We start from the raw sequence: 13017 nt of genomic DNA, 5'->3' as shown, positions 1-13017 counted from the left end.
GTGATAATAACAAATGATACACAATAATAACTATATGTTAACAATATGAAATAACAAACCCTAATAAAATAAGAACATATATATGACTACAAAAACAATACAAAATAACAAATCGCAATATTACTTACATAATATAAGCATACATTTGATAAAATCATGATAAGTAAAAAAAACCATAATATTACTTATTTAATAATTATACAATTCAAAATTTTAAAAATTGAAACCAGCCTCAACAAATATAAAGGAAACCTACAAAAATGAGAAAACATTGATTAGTATCTACAGTAATTATTTCAAGAAATCTAAACAAATATCACTGCAATAAAATGAAATTATATACACAATATTTAAAATTTTAACATATATGCAATAAAAGGTATAGCTGTGAATATTAACTACATAGGATGGCAAATAGGATATTAATATACACACCTATGGAGTCTTAAACCTTAAATATTAAAACAGATCAAAATAATAAAAGAAACACAAAAATATATAAGAAGACTAACAGCTGAATAAATGAATAAAAGGAAAATAATATAACATAAAAATACAAATGCATGTGTGTGCTGTGTATGTGTGTGTGCTGTGTGGGTGTTCAGGGACTTACAGAGGAGACTTATAGTGGGAAATTGGAACAGGGAGGCGCTGCGGGAGTGGAGGGACTCACAGTGACGACGGCGGCTGCTGGGTTGCCGTGCGTGGCCGGAGGCTGGCGAGACGGGCGTGCACCGGGAGGCAGCAAAAGTGCTGTGTGGGTGCTTGGGTGGTGGAGTGGCTGCTGGCCTGTTGCTGTGAGATCCTGAAGGTGGTCGAGAGTTGCAGAGGGTGATGGGGCTGCTGGTGCACGGACTGGAGGGACTCGGTTGGAGATGGAGATGACGAGTGATCGGAACTGTGGGCTGGAGCAGTTGCCGGCGACGATGAGGTCCAGACGAGGTGGCCGGAGCTGTGCTTTTTGGCGGTGTGTCCGCTAGGCTGGGCTCGGTATGGTGTGGCTGGAGGGGGCTCGGATTGCTGGTGAGATGGGGATGGAGAAGAGAGGATGGAGGCTGGGAAGTTGGAGGCTCGCGAGAGAGATGAAGGAGGAAGAAGAAGCAGCGTTTTTTTTTTTTTGGCCTGCTGCGCTGCGCCCCCCCGGGCTGGAGTGTGTGCAGCGCCTCCCTTTTATAAACAAAATCCCCAAAACCCTAATCTAATAATAAAATAATAATAATAATAATAATAATAATAATAAGAGAGATAAAAATACTAATAATAATAATAATAAGTAAAGAAATAATAATAATAATAATAATAAGAAAATAATAAAAAATAGTAATAATAAAGATAAAGATACTAATAATAATAAATAAAATTAAAAATAATATTAATAATAATGAGAATAAATAATAATAATAATAATAATAATAATAATAATAATAACAACAAAATAGTAATAATACTAATAATAATAAAGATAAAAATACTAATAATAATAATAAATAAATAATATTAATGATAATAAAAATAATAATAATAATCAAGAAAAATAAAAATAAGCAAAATAATAGTAAAGTAATAATAATAAAAATAATACCATAATAATAACATAATATCTAAAATAATAATGTAAATAATAATAAAAAATACTAAAAAAAATGATAACAAAAAAAATAATAATAATAACAAAAATAAATAAATAATAATAAGAATAATAATAATAAAAAATAAAAATACTAATAAAAAAAATAATAATAATAATGAAAATAAAAATGAAAATAATAATAATAATATAATAATAATAATATTGGGCCTGGGTAAAAATGGGGTGTCTACAGGGTTGATGGCCTTATGGACTTTGACACTAGGTATTCCTTAACTTTGATGCTGACATCTAGCTAATTTCTTCGTCTCCAAGCCCTTTCCACTTCACCAAGAACTCATGTTGCTTCTTCCTTGACGATGTTTGCTCTTTGTTTGTAAGGATTACTTCAACATCTTTTATACTAAGTTTTGTTGTCCTTATTAAAGCTCTAGTTAATTGAATTTTGCTTGGATCCTTGGTCTAATTCCACATGTGACCCTTCTTTAGCAATTCCATTAATTGGGCAACTCTCCTCGAACATCCCTCTATGAACTTCCAATAGTATTTGGTGAGTCCAAGAAAGGAACACAACTCTTTCATTGTCGTTAGGATCTTCAATCTTAAATAGTTATCACCTTCTCCATATTCATATGGATAGTATAACTAAGGAATTTGATGATTTGCTAAGCAAAATAACATACTTCTTTCTTCGCATAAAGGTTATTCTCCTCGAGCCTATCAGACACCTTCCGTAGATTCTCTTTATGTTCCTTTAAAGTGGAATTGTAGACAACAATGTCAACTATGTATACTACGACAAACTTATTGACATAGTAATGAAATATCTAGTTCATCCAGGTGCAAAAATGTCACTAGCCCATTCATCAACCTAAAGGGAATCATCAAGAATTCATACACCCCATGCCTCATCATGCAAGTAGTCTTAAACTTATCACCATATGTTATCCTCACTTAATAGTAGCCTAACCGCAAGTCACTTAAAAGTAACAACTCAATCTTATGCTCCACACCCCGATTATAAAGACAAGTTGTGAGGTAGTTCCTCTTGCACCACAACTTAATACTCATCCAATATAACTTGGATCACAGTAGGCACCCACTCTTGGCCTACTCTTCCATCTACCACTAGTGTTGCAAGAAATTTCTGCTTACCCCTTTCTCAAACTCTTCTTGAGTTGCATGGCTAAGATAAACTTCTCATCATCCCCTTTCTTCGTAACAACTTGCACCGTGCAAGGGTGTTCTCCTATAAGACAATAAGAACTAACAAATGACATTGGTAGTGCTTTAGTATCTCTCAAGAGTTTCATCCCACACTTCTGCGAAACAAAGTTTTAGGTAGCCCTAGCATCCACCACACCATAGGTGCTCTTCCCATTGATTCGTAGATCCACAAACAATAACCCTTAAACTTGTGAAACTTTAAGTTCTTTTTTTAACATCTCTAATGCTTTGAATAAATGCATTGCACCCATTGGGTTTTCTTCCTCATCCTCATCAGATCCTTATGCCCTTTCCCCCTTGTAAGGGGATGACTTATGAAGGCAATTGTTGGCTTTTTTGAGTCTGATCTCTATTTTGATGTTGACAAGCATAAGTGTCCCATTTGTGTGCCTAGTGTTTTGAACATGTTTACAATTTAGAATGCACACCCAAAAGAGGAAGATGGAAGCCAGAAAGTACTTAAAGCTCACATCATACTGGCATATTCCATGAAGAGAAGAGCAAAGAAGAAAGAAGATATTTGTTTATTTCAATTGTAATTGCATTTGGTTTTCATACTTTGGTCTGTAATAATGCATGCATCTGCATGATATGGATTGAATGCTCAGATGAATGTAGACTGACCTTAGGGCACCTACACTTCACACAAAACCATTTCATAAAATGATAAAATCTTATAAAATTTTTAATATAACTTTAGGGTCAAATTAGGACTTACAAAGACTTTGGTCGACCTTCGGTTGACCGACGTTAGATTTTTGGGCTTAATTTAAAATTCTGGTTGATTGAACCCCTCTAGTTATAATCAGCTTAATGGACTAAACACACCGTAAGCCGAAAGTCAAATGTTTGACTAAGCCTTGGTCGACCGACTTTTGGCGTTATAAATGCCTTGGTCGACCGACCAAGCAGGAAGTCAAATCTTTGACTTGACTCGAGCGGCTGACCCAGATTTGAGCTAATCTTCTACGATCGACCAAACTTTAAACCGACTTTTTCTACCTACTCTGATCGACTGAACTATCAGTTCAAAATACCCTCGGTCGACTTAACATATCATCTCGGCAAACCTGAAATTCTATAAATACCCCTTCATTTGCTTAGATTAGAAACTTTGATTAACCATAATTTTCTCTCAAATTTAGTTTGGATTTTCCTAATCAAAGTTCCCTCAAACCTATTTTTATTGCAAAAATCTTTTCTTTGGGGGCAAATCTTTTCATACTCTCCAAACTCTCTTTGATTCTTTCTTTGCAAACATTTTTGAAGAGAGTATTTTTATTGGGCATTTATTTTTAGAGTGTGTGTATTGCAAAAACCTTTTCATGCATAAATCCTAACTTCTCCAAATATCTTTATTGCAAATCTTTGTTGGAGAAAACTTTTATTACATTTTGATCTTTGGAGTTCTTATTGCATATTTAGTTCACATCAAAGATCATATATGTATTATTTTTGCAAAAATATTTTTAGAGCAAAACCCTAAGTTCTCATACAATTTTTATTGAAATATATTTTAGGAGAAAACTTTTATTAGGGGCCAAATCTTTGAAGCATTTTATCATATATATCTTTCTTCAAAGATTGGATTATTTGTTTTGGAAAAACACCTTTTCTCTATTGAGCATTATTTTATATCATATTAGAGAGTACATTTTAGAGCTTTAATGTTGTACATTTCTGCTTATATTTAGACGCACATTTATATGTACAAAAATGTTTTTATTGTACCAGTTGGGTTCAACCCCGTAAATTGAATTGGGGAGTCTCAGCCCCGTAAGTGAGACCGGTTCGGTTTAGTCCAAAAATTGAACTAGGGTGTCTTCGCTCCGTAAGGGAGACAAATTAGGCTTAACCTAGTAATTGAGCTAGGGTTTACCTCGCCTCGTAAGGAGAGGTTGTAATAGCTTCTGCTCCGTCTGTTTAAATGAGTAGGGTTAGTGTAATCCTTGGGGGGTATGCCCAAGTCGGGAATGTAGGCTGGTTTGACCAAATCTTGATAACAAATATCGTGTGTGTCTCTCTCCCTTATCACATTTATTTTATACACTTTAATTTTCATATGTGTGTGTCTGTTCAATTACAAATATAACTATTTGGATGCTGAAATTTAAATTAAACGAGATATGTAGCACTCATGTATGTTTGCATTAATTGGTAAATCATTTTTCAAACGCACTTTAAATTAAAATGGGATATGATGTGATGCACGTATGCAAATATTTAATTTACAGTGAATGCCATATTTGCTTTAAATATTTTCTTACTTTATTGATTGGGGGAATTGAGAATGCTTAGACTGACCCTAGGTTGCGTAATTCTGTTGTCATCTAGTTTAACTTAGGAAGAAATTTTTTATACCCAATTCAGCCTCCCTCTTGGGGATCACACCAAAGCCAACAGCAATCAACAACTCAATGAGGGTCTCGAAATAAGAAGCATGTTATCTTGCCATTACTACTAGATATGTCAAACCAACATGACAATGAAGCTACTTTTGAAGTTGATGCCTTGATGTCAACTCCCCCACTTTTGGATTTGCCTTTCTTGAAAGACTTTCCATTATGTTGACTTCATAGGTCATACCCGGTTTTGATAATGACAAATACTCAAGCATTTGATGGCTATCTAGTTTGGGTGCAGGTTTATATTAGCAGATAAATCGATGGCACGTGAAGTAAAGCCTAAAGACCCTGAAGATTATTTTATGTTGTAATTTATATTATTATTCAATTCGAGTCTATAATAGTAATTATAGGAAAAGGGTATGTAATAATCTCTGCATATTATGCATATGGGTTTGTTGTAAGCTCATAGACCTTAGAAAGACCTTAGGTCCCTACAAAAATGCACAAAATAGTCCCCACAATCACTTACATTATGAGGGCAAAAAATTGAAATGAATTGGAGTAAATAGGCAAATTTGTGAGAGGTCGGGCAACCGAACTCGTTGTGTTCAAAACACCTCGGGCGGGTAAATCGTGGACTGGTCAACATATTGACCTGAGTTTGGCAAATCGAACTAAATTTCACATATCGTCCACGGTTAACCAAACCGCTGAGCTGACCTTTTCCACCAACTCAGCCAACCAAACATTTAAGTTCAAAATGGCCTCAAACGACCGAACACAACCGAACACATGAGTTCAGTTAACCGAATTATAAACCAGGTAACCAAAACGCGGAAAGAATGGAAATCGCCTTGGTTCAGCCAACCGAGCCCTGATTTCGGCACCCGAATGTTCAAACGTGACTTTTTGATCTAAGTATGTTCGGGCGACCAAACCATGGTTCAGCCACCCGAAAACTTTCGGGTTGTTTATTTTTTATTGAGGTTAAAATTAGTTAAACAGGGTTATTTTTTCTAAATGGTTTTTAAACAATTCTAATAATGCTCTATGAGTCCTTAACTGTTATAATTTGGCTTACTTCTACAAATAGGGTCTTATTTGTGAAGATTAACATAAGATTAGTGAAATCATTAGTAAAAAATCCTCTCAAACTCAAAAAGCTTATTTTGCCCATTCTACTTCAAATCCTCTCATATGCTCATTCCTTTTATTAATCCTAGTATTGTGAGAGTTCTTATTGTGTTATTGCTTTGTTATAGATTGCTTAATACTCTCAATACTTTAATTGTTGATTATTATTGATTTTGGAGAGTTAAACAAAGAGTTTACCCACATATTTAAATTTGATAAATCTTGTGTTGGGAAAACTTAGTAGCTTGTGGATCTTTGCATTGTTACTGCAAGATTCCTATAGTTATAATTTTTGTGTGCAAAATATTTTACAAGCTATATTCTTTAAACAACTATTATGCTTATTTCATTGAAGAAAATATTTTGAGTTAGTTTGAGTATTGTTTACAGCATCTTTGAAACCCTAATTTATTACTCAGATTTGTTATACTTTGTTTCAAAGAAATAGCTTGTTAGAATACTCTTGAGCATATTTGTGATTATCCTTTGCTAAGTGTTTGCTTGCACAAAATCACATCTCCGAGCTTAAAATTTCCTATACTGTTAATGTGTGGTTGATTGATTACATTTGGTACATATCTGCTTGATTGAAAAGCATAATCACTGTACCTAGTTTATTATTGAAAAATACTGTTGTATTCCAGGCATGGCCTGAGGGGGCAGTAATCCAGTTCGAGAAGGATTATATGTAAAGGTTGAGGTCAGCCCTATGCTAATTGACCTAGTTGTTTTAGGTGCTGCTCCACCCGCTAAGTGAGCTTACAGTGTAATCCTTGCGCTTGTTAGCCAAGGCGGGGACATAGGAAGTTTGCTGAACTTCAATAATATTTTTGGTGTTGTGCTCTTTACTGCTTTATTGTACATGCTTGGTTAAATTTCTAGTTCAGTTTAATTTCTTTTAAAAGTATATACTAATTTATTTTATACGTATTAGATTGACCTTAGGCTTGTCTAATACTATTGTTAGTGGATTGACCTAGGGGATAAATTTTAAAATACCAATTCACCCCTAAACAATTGGTATCAGAGCCTAGTATCTTAGACTTTATAGTTATTTTGCAAAAGATCTAAGTGGCTCATAGCAATGTAACCCCTTTCCTTGAGGGACCCTCTTCCACACGCCCTTCACTTTTCAGTGGTGTTAATTACACCTTATCGAAACAGAGGATGCACATCTATCTTTAGAACACTGATTGGAAGGTGTGGAGAGTTGTTTCTAGGGGTAATTATGTTCCTATGAAAAATGAAGGTATAACTAGAGTTCCTAAAATTGAGGAATAATATAATGATGATGATATGAAAGATGTTAGTTTGAATGCCACTGCTATGAATATCTTGTATTGTGGTCTTGATGTAAATGAATTTAATAGAGTTATGACATGTTCATCTGCTAAGGAGATATGAGATAAGTTAGAGGTCATATATAAGGGCACTAGAGATGTAAAAGATAGTATGATTGATATGTTGACCAGTGAGTATAAAGCATTAGGATGAACGCTGGTGAGTCCATTTAGAGCATATACACTAGATTCACACACATTATTAATTCACTGCATGCATTAGGTAAGACCTATCATACGTATGAGATGACTAGGAAAGTCCTTAGAGGCTTGCCTCTTGTTTGGGAAGCTAAGGCTATGGTCATTTCTGAGGGTAGAGACCTTAAGACCATGACATTAGATGATTTGATAGGTTCACTGATCACCTATGAACTAGCTATAAATGAGAGACTTAATGAACATAATAGGTTGAGAAAAGTGAATGCATTGAAAACTTCCACTAATACATCTAGTGAGTGCAGCGAACCTAATTCTGGAGATGATATGGCCATGCTAACTAGGAAATTCAGTAGATTCTTCAGGAAGAATAGTAAACCATACAAAAGGTATAGGGAGTCTGCATCTGAGAAGGGAGAGTCGAGTAAAGGAAAGGAGAAATCAAATGCTACTACGTGCTATGACTGCAACAAGGTTGGGCATATCAAGTCGGATTGTCCCTTACTGAAAAAGGAAGTTAGGAAAAACAAGAAAGCCTTAAAAACGAGCACTTCATAGGATAAACTAAGTAGTAGTGACTCAGACTCAGGCCATAGTGACTCAGAGGTTGCTAACCTGAGCTTGATGGCACATGATGTTGAGGTATTGTCTTCTTGCTCTTTATCTTCATATTATTCTTCTGATGATTGTGACTCTGATAGCATGTCTACTTTTAGAGAATTGCAATTTGAATATATTCGTATGTCTAAACTGTTGAATAAAATGACCAAAGAAAATGATGCTTTAAAAAGGAAATGCAAAAATTGTTTGAAATTGCAAAAACCTCTTATGTGTTGATTCTGAAGGAAAAAGATTCGAAAATTTCTGAGCTTGAGAGAAAATTGGAGGATAGCTCCAAAATTATTTTTAAATTTACCGAGGGCCAACATAATTTTGAAAAACTACTTGGAGCCCAAAGAAACTCTCTTAGCAAAGAGGGACTTGGTTTTAGTGGTGTTGAAAATATTAGACGACCTAATCTTTATTTGGGACACTTCACATGTGAATCAAAATCTCAAATTCCACCTAAAGATCCAAGGTGTCAAATAAAATGTTTTAAATGCAAGTAAATCGGTCACATTCAATTTGATTGCCCACTTAGGAATAAACATGTAAATATTAGAAAGGTGTGGGTAGTTAAGGGTGATCTAGTCACTAACCCATGTGGACCCAATAGAATTTGAGGACCAGCATTAGTTCCTTAGTCTATCTTGCATGTGTGTTTAAGATTGTCCTCTTCAAAGGACAAATGGTACCTGGATAGAGGGTGCACATGGCATATGACCGGTGATAAAGCGAAGTTTGCATCCATCACTCCCAAGGATGGAGGGTACATAACATTTGGCGACAATGCAAAGGGGCACATCATCGGTGTAGGTAAGATCAGTAAGGATCATTCCTTGATTATTGATAACATTTTATTAGTTGATGGCTTGAAGCATAATTTGTTAAGCATTAGTCAATTTGTGTGATAAAAGCTATAAAAATTCCTTTGAAAATGATAAATACATAGTTAAAAGTAAATCAGATCATAAAATTTTTTTCACTGCTGAACGCCATGAAAATGTATATACTACTACTTTTGATAATCTAGCTTCACAACAAGTAACCTGTTTTTCTGCAATAAATGAAACTAGTTGGTTATAGCATAGGCGCTTAGGACATGCTAGCATGGATTTGTTGTCAAAACTAGTGAGAAAAGACTTAGTGAAAGGCTTGCCTAAAACACTATTTGTGAAAGATAAAATCTGTGATGCATGTCAAATGGGTAAGCAAACAAAATCTAGCTTTAAGAAAAAGAAATTTATATCTACTACTAGACCACTTGAAATGCTTCACTTGGATTTATTTGGTCCTAACTCTGCGCAAAGTCTAGGTAGAAAATCATATGCTTTTGTTATTGTTGATGACTATTCTAGGTTCACATTGGTGCTATTTCTCTCACATAAAAATGAATCAAGTGAACAGTTTACTAAGTTATGCACGAAAATTCAAAATGAAAAAGGTTATAAGATAACTCACATAAGAAGTGAAAGAGGCACTGAATTTAAAAATGATGACATAGAAAATTATTATGACCTAGAGGGCATATCACACAACTTTTCTACACCTAAGACTTCTCAACAAAATGGTGTGATAGAAAGAAAGAATAGGTCATTGCAGGAAATGGGTTGGACTATGCTAAATGAACATAAATTACCTAAATATTTCTGGGCTGAGGCTATAAATATTCCATGTTATGTCATGAATAAGGTGTTAATTAGACATTCACTTAATAAAACCCCATACGAATTGTGGAACAACCATAGACCTAATATTTCCTATTTCCATGTTTTTGGTTGTAAATGTTTTGTGCTTAGGGATAATGAGTATCTAGGGAAATTTGATTCTAAATATGATGAAGAAATTTTTCTAGGTTACTCTCTTAATAGTAAAGCATATAGAGTTTTCAATAAAAGAACTTTAACTGTCATTGAATCTATTCATGTTGTATTTGATGAATCTAATCCTTTTTCTAAGAAAGATGATGAAGATAATATTGACATTAGAAAATGCTTAGACAAGATATCTATTGAGAATAATTTGAATAAAAATTTAGAAATAAATTATAAGTCATTTGAAGATAATTGAATTGAGAATGAAGTTTAGGAGCTGCGTAGGGATTGGAAATTTATTAGGAACCATCCTATAGATCAAATCATTAGTGAACCTTCCCGTGGTGTAGCCACAAGATCTTCCTTGAGAAACCTAGTGAGTCACTCTGCTTTCTTGTCCCAAGAAGAACCTAAAAATATTAAAGAAGTCATAGAGGATGAGTCTTGGGTGATGTCTATGCAAGAAGAAGTTAATCAATTTGAAAGAAGCAAAGTGTGGACCCTAGTTCCTAGGCCTAATGATCATACAATTATTGGAACCAAATGAGTGTATAGAAATAAGAAGGATGAGAATTGAATAGTAACTAGAAATAAGGCTAGACTAGTTGCTCAGGGTTATAATAAAGAAGATGGTATACATTTTGATGAAACCTATGCTCCTATTGCTAGAATGGAAGCCATTCATATACTACTTACTTATGCTGCTTTTAAGAACTTTAAATTATATCAAATGGATGTTAAAAGTGCATTTCTTGATGACTATATTAATGAAGAAGTGTATGTAGAACAACCACCTGATTTTAAAAATCATAAATATCTAGATCATGTATACCGGTTGTCCAAAGCCCTGTATGGATTGAAACAAACTCCTAGAGCTTGGTATGAGAGGTTTAGTGGTTTTCTACTAGAAAGTGAGTTGACTCGTGGCAAAATTGACACTACACTTTTCATCCAATCCAAAAATGATGATATGCTTATTGTTTAAATTTATGTTGATGGTATCATTTTTGGAGTCACTAATGATGAGTTGTGTAATGAGTTTGCCAAATGCATGCAAAGTGAATTTGAAATGAGCATGATGGACAAACTTAGTTTCTTTGTAGGGATGCAAATTAAACAAGTTAAAAATGGAACTTTTATATGTCAATCTAAATATGTCAGGGACTTGCTAAAAAAATTTAATATGGAAGATGGTAAAATTCTTGGTACTCCTATGAGTTTTTCCATCAAACTTGATAAAGATGAGTAAAGAATCCCTGTTGATTTAAAATTGTATCATGACATGATTGGGAGTCTTCTATATCTTACAGCTAGTAGGCCTGATATTATGTTTATTGTGTGTATATGTGCTAGGTTTCAGGCAGCTCCTAAGGAATCTCATCTATTAGCAGTAAAATGAATCCTTAGGTATCTAGTTGGAACCATAGAGTTAGGATTATGGTATCCTAAGCTTACGACATTTGAGATTGTTAGTTACACTGATGCTGACTTTGTCGATAGTAAGGTTGATAGGAAGAGTACTAGAGGCACTTGTTACTATTTAGGACAATCTCTAGTTTCTTGGTTCTCCAAGAAACAGAACTTAGTTGCCTTATCCACAGCTGGAGCATAATATATTGCGGATGGTAGTTGTTGTGCTCAAACTCTATATATGAAACAACAACTTGTGAATTTTGGGTTGCACTATGATACAGTACCAATTAAATGTGATAATACTAGTGCAATCAATATCTCAAAGAATCCTATCTCACATTCATGAACTAAACATATTGAGATTAGACATTATTTCCTTTGTGATCATGTGCAGAAAGGAGATGTGACACTTGAGTTTATGTATACAAATGAGCAGTGGGCAGATATTTTCACTAAACCACTTTCAGAAGATAGGTTCATATAGATTAGATGTTAGCTAGGTCTAATGCACAGTAGGGATGCATCCCAGATATTTGATAGATTGCTTGAACTTAGGGGGAGCTTTCTAACAATTTTAAGTCTAACAATTGATATAACAATTGATACCACTTTAAATCTTTCATTGGTTTATACTTTATGAATATGGTTGTGTTTTGAAATGCATAATCTTCATATCTATTGTATTATGATGACTGTATTTATGTTTTATGTCTTGATCATACTGGACTGTTTGGATTAAGTAGTTTTGGATAAACTGTTAATTTTTAAAACTCAAAACATGTCATTTTTATACAGGTATTTTTGGGAAAATGTCCTATTTTCAAACGGCATGCTAACGAAATTTCTAAAAATTATTCAAATCTATCTTGTATATTAATGCATCATACCCAAAACCTATGACTATATGTTTTATATGTTTCATAGCCTTTTTTGCTATTGCCAAAAGGAGGAGAAGGAGAGAAGAGGAAAAAATTGGGCCGTACTTTAAAAAAAAATGTTTGTATTAATAAATCTTTAACATTATGCATATTGTTAGGGGGAGACTTTCAAGGTTATACCCACTTTTTGCATGGTGTATTTGTCATCATCAAAAAGGGAGAGAATGTTGACCTCATAGGTCATACCTGGTTTTGATAGTGACAAATACTCAATCATTTGATGGCTATCTAGTTTGTGTGCAGGTTTATATTAGCAGATAAATTGATGGCACATGAAGTAAAGCCTGAAGACTGTGAAGATTATTTTATGTTGTAATTTATATTATTATTCAATTCGGGTATGTAATAGTAATTATAGGAAAAAGGTCTATAATAATCTTTGCATATCATACATATAGGTTTGTTGTAAGCTCATAGACCTTAAAAAGACCTTAAGTCCTTACACAAATGCACAAAATA

Source organism: Malania oleifera, chromosome 3, assembly GCF_029873635.1.
Source record: "Malania oleifera isolate guangnan ecotype guangnan chromosome 3, ASM2987363v1, whole genome shotgun sequence".
NCBI classification, from domain to species: Eukaryota; Viridiplantae; Streptophyta; class Magnoliopsida; order Santalales; family Ximeniaceae; genus Malania; species Malania oleifera.
This window is presented reverse-complemented; position numbering follows the sequence as displayed.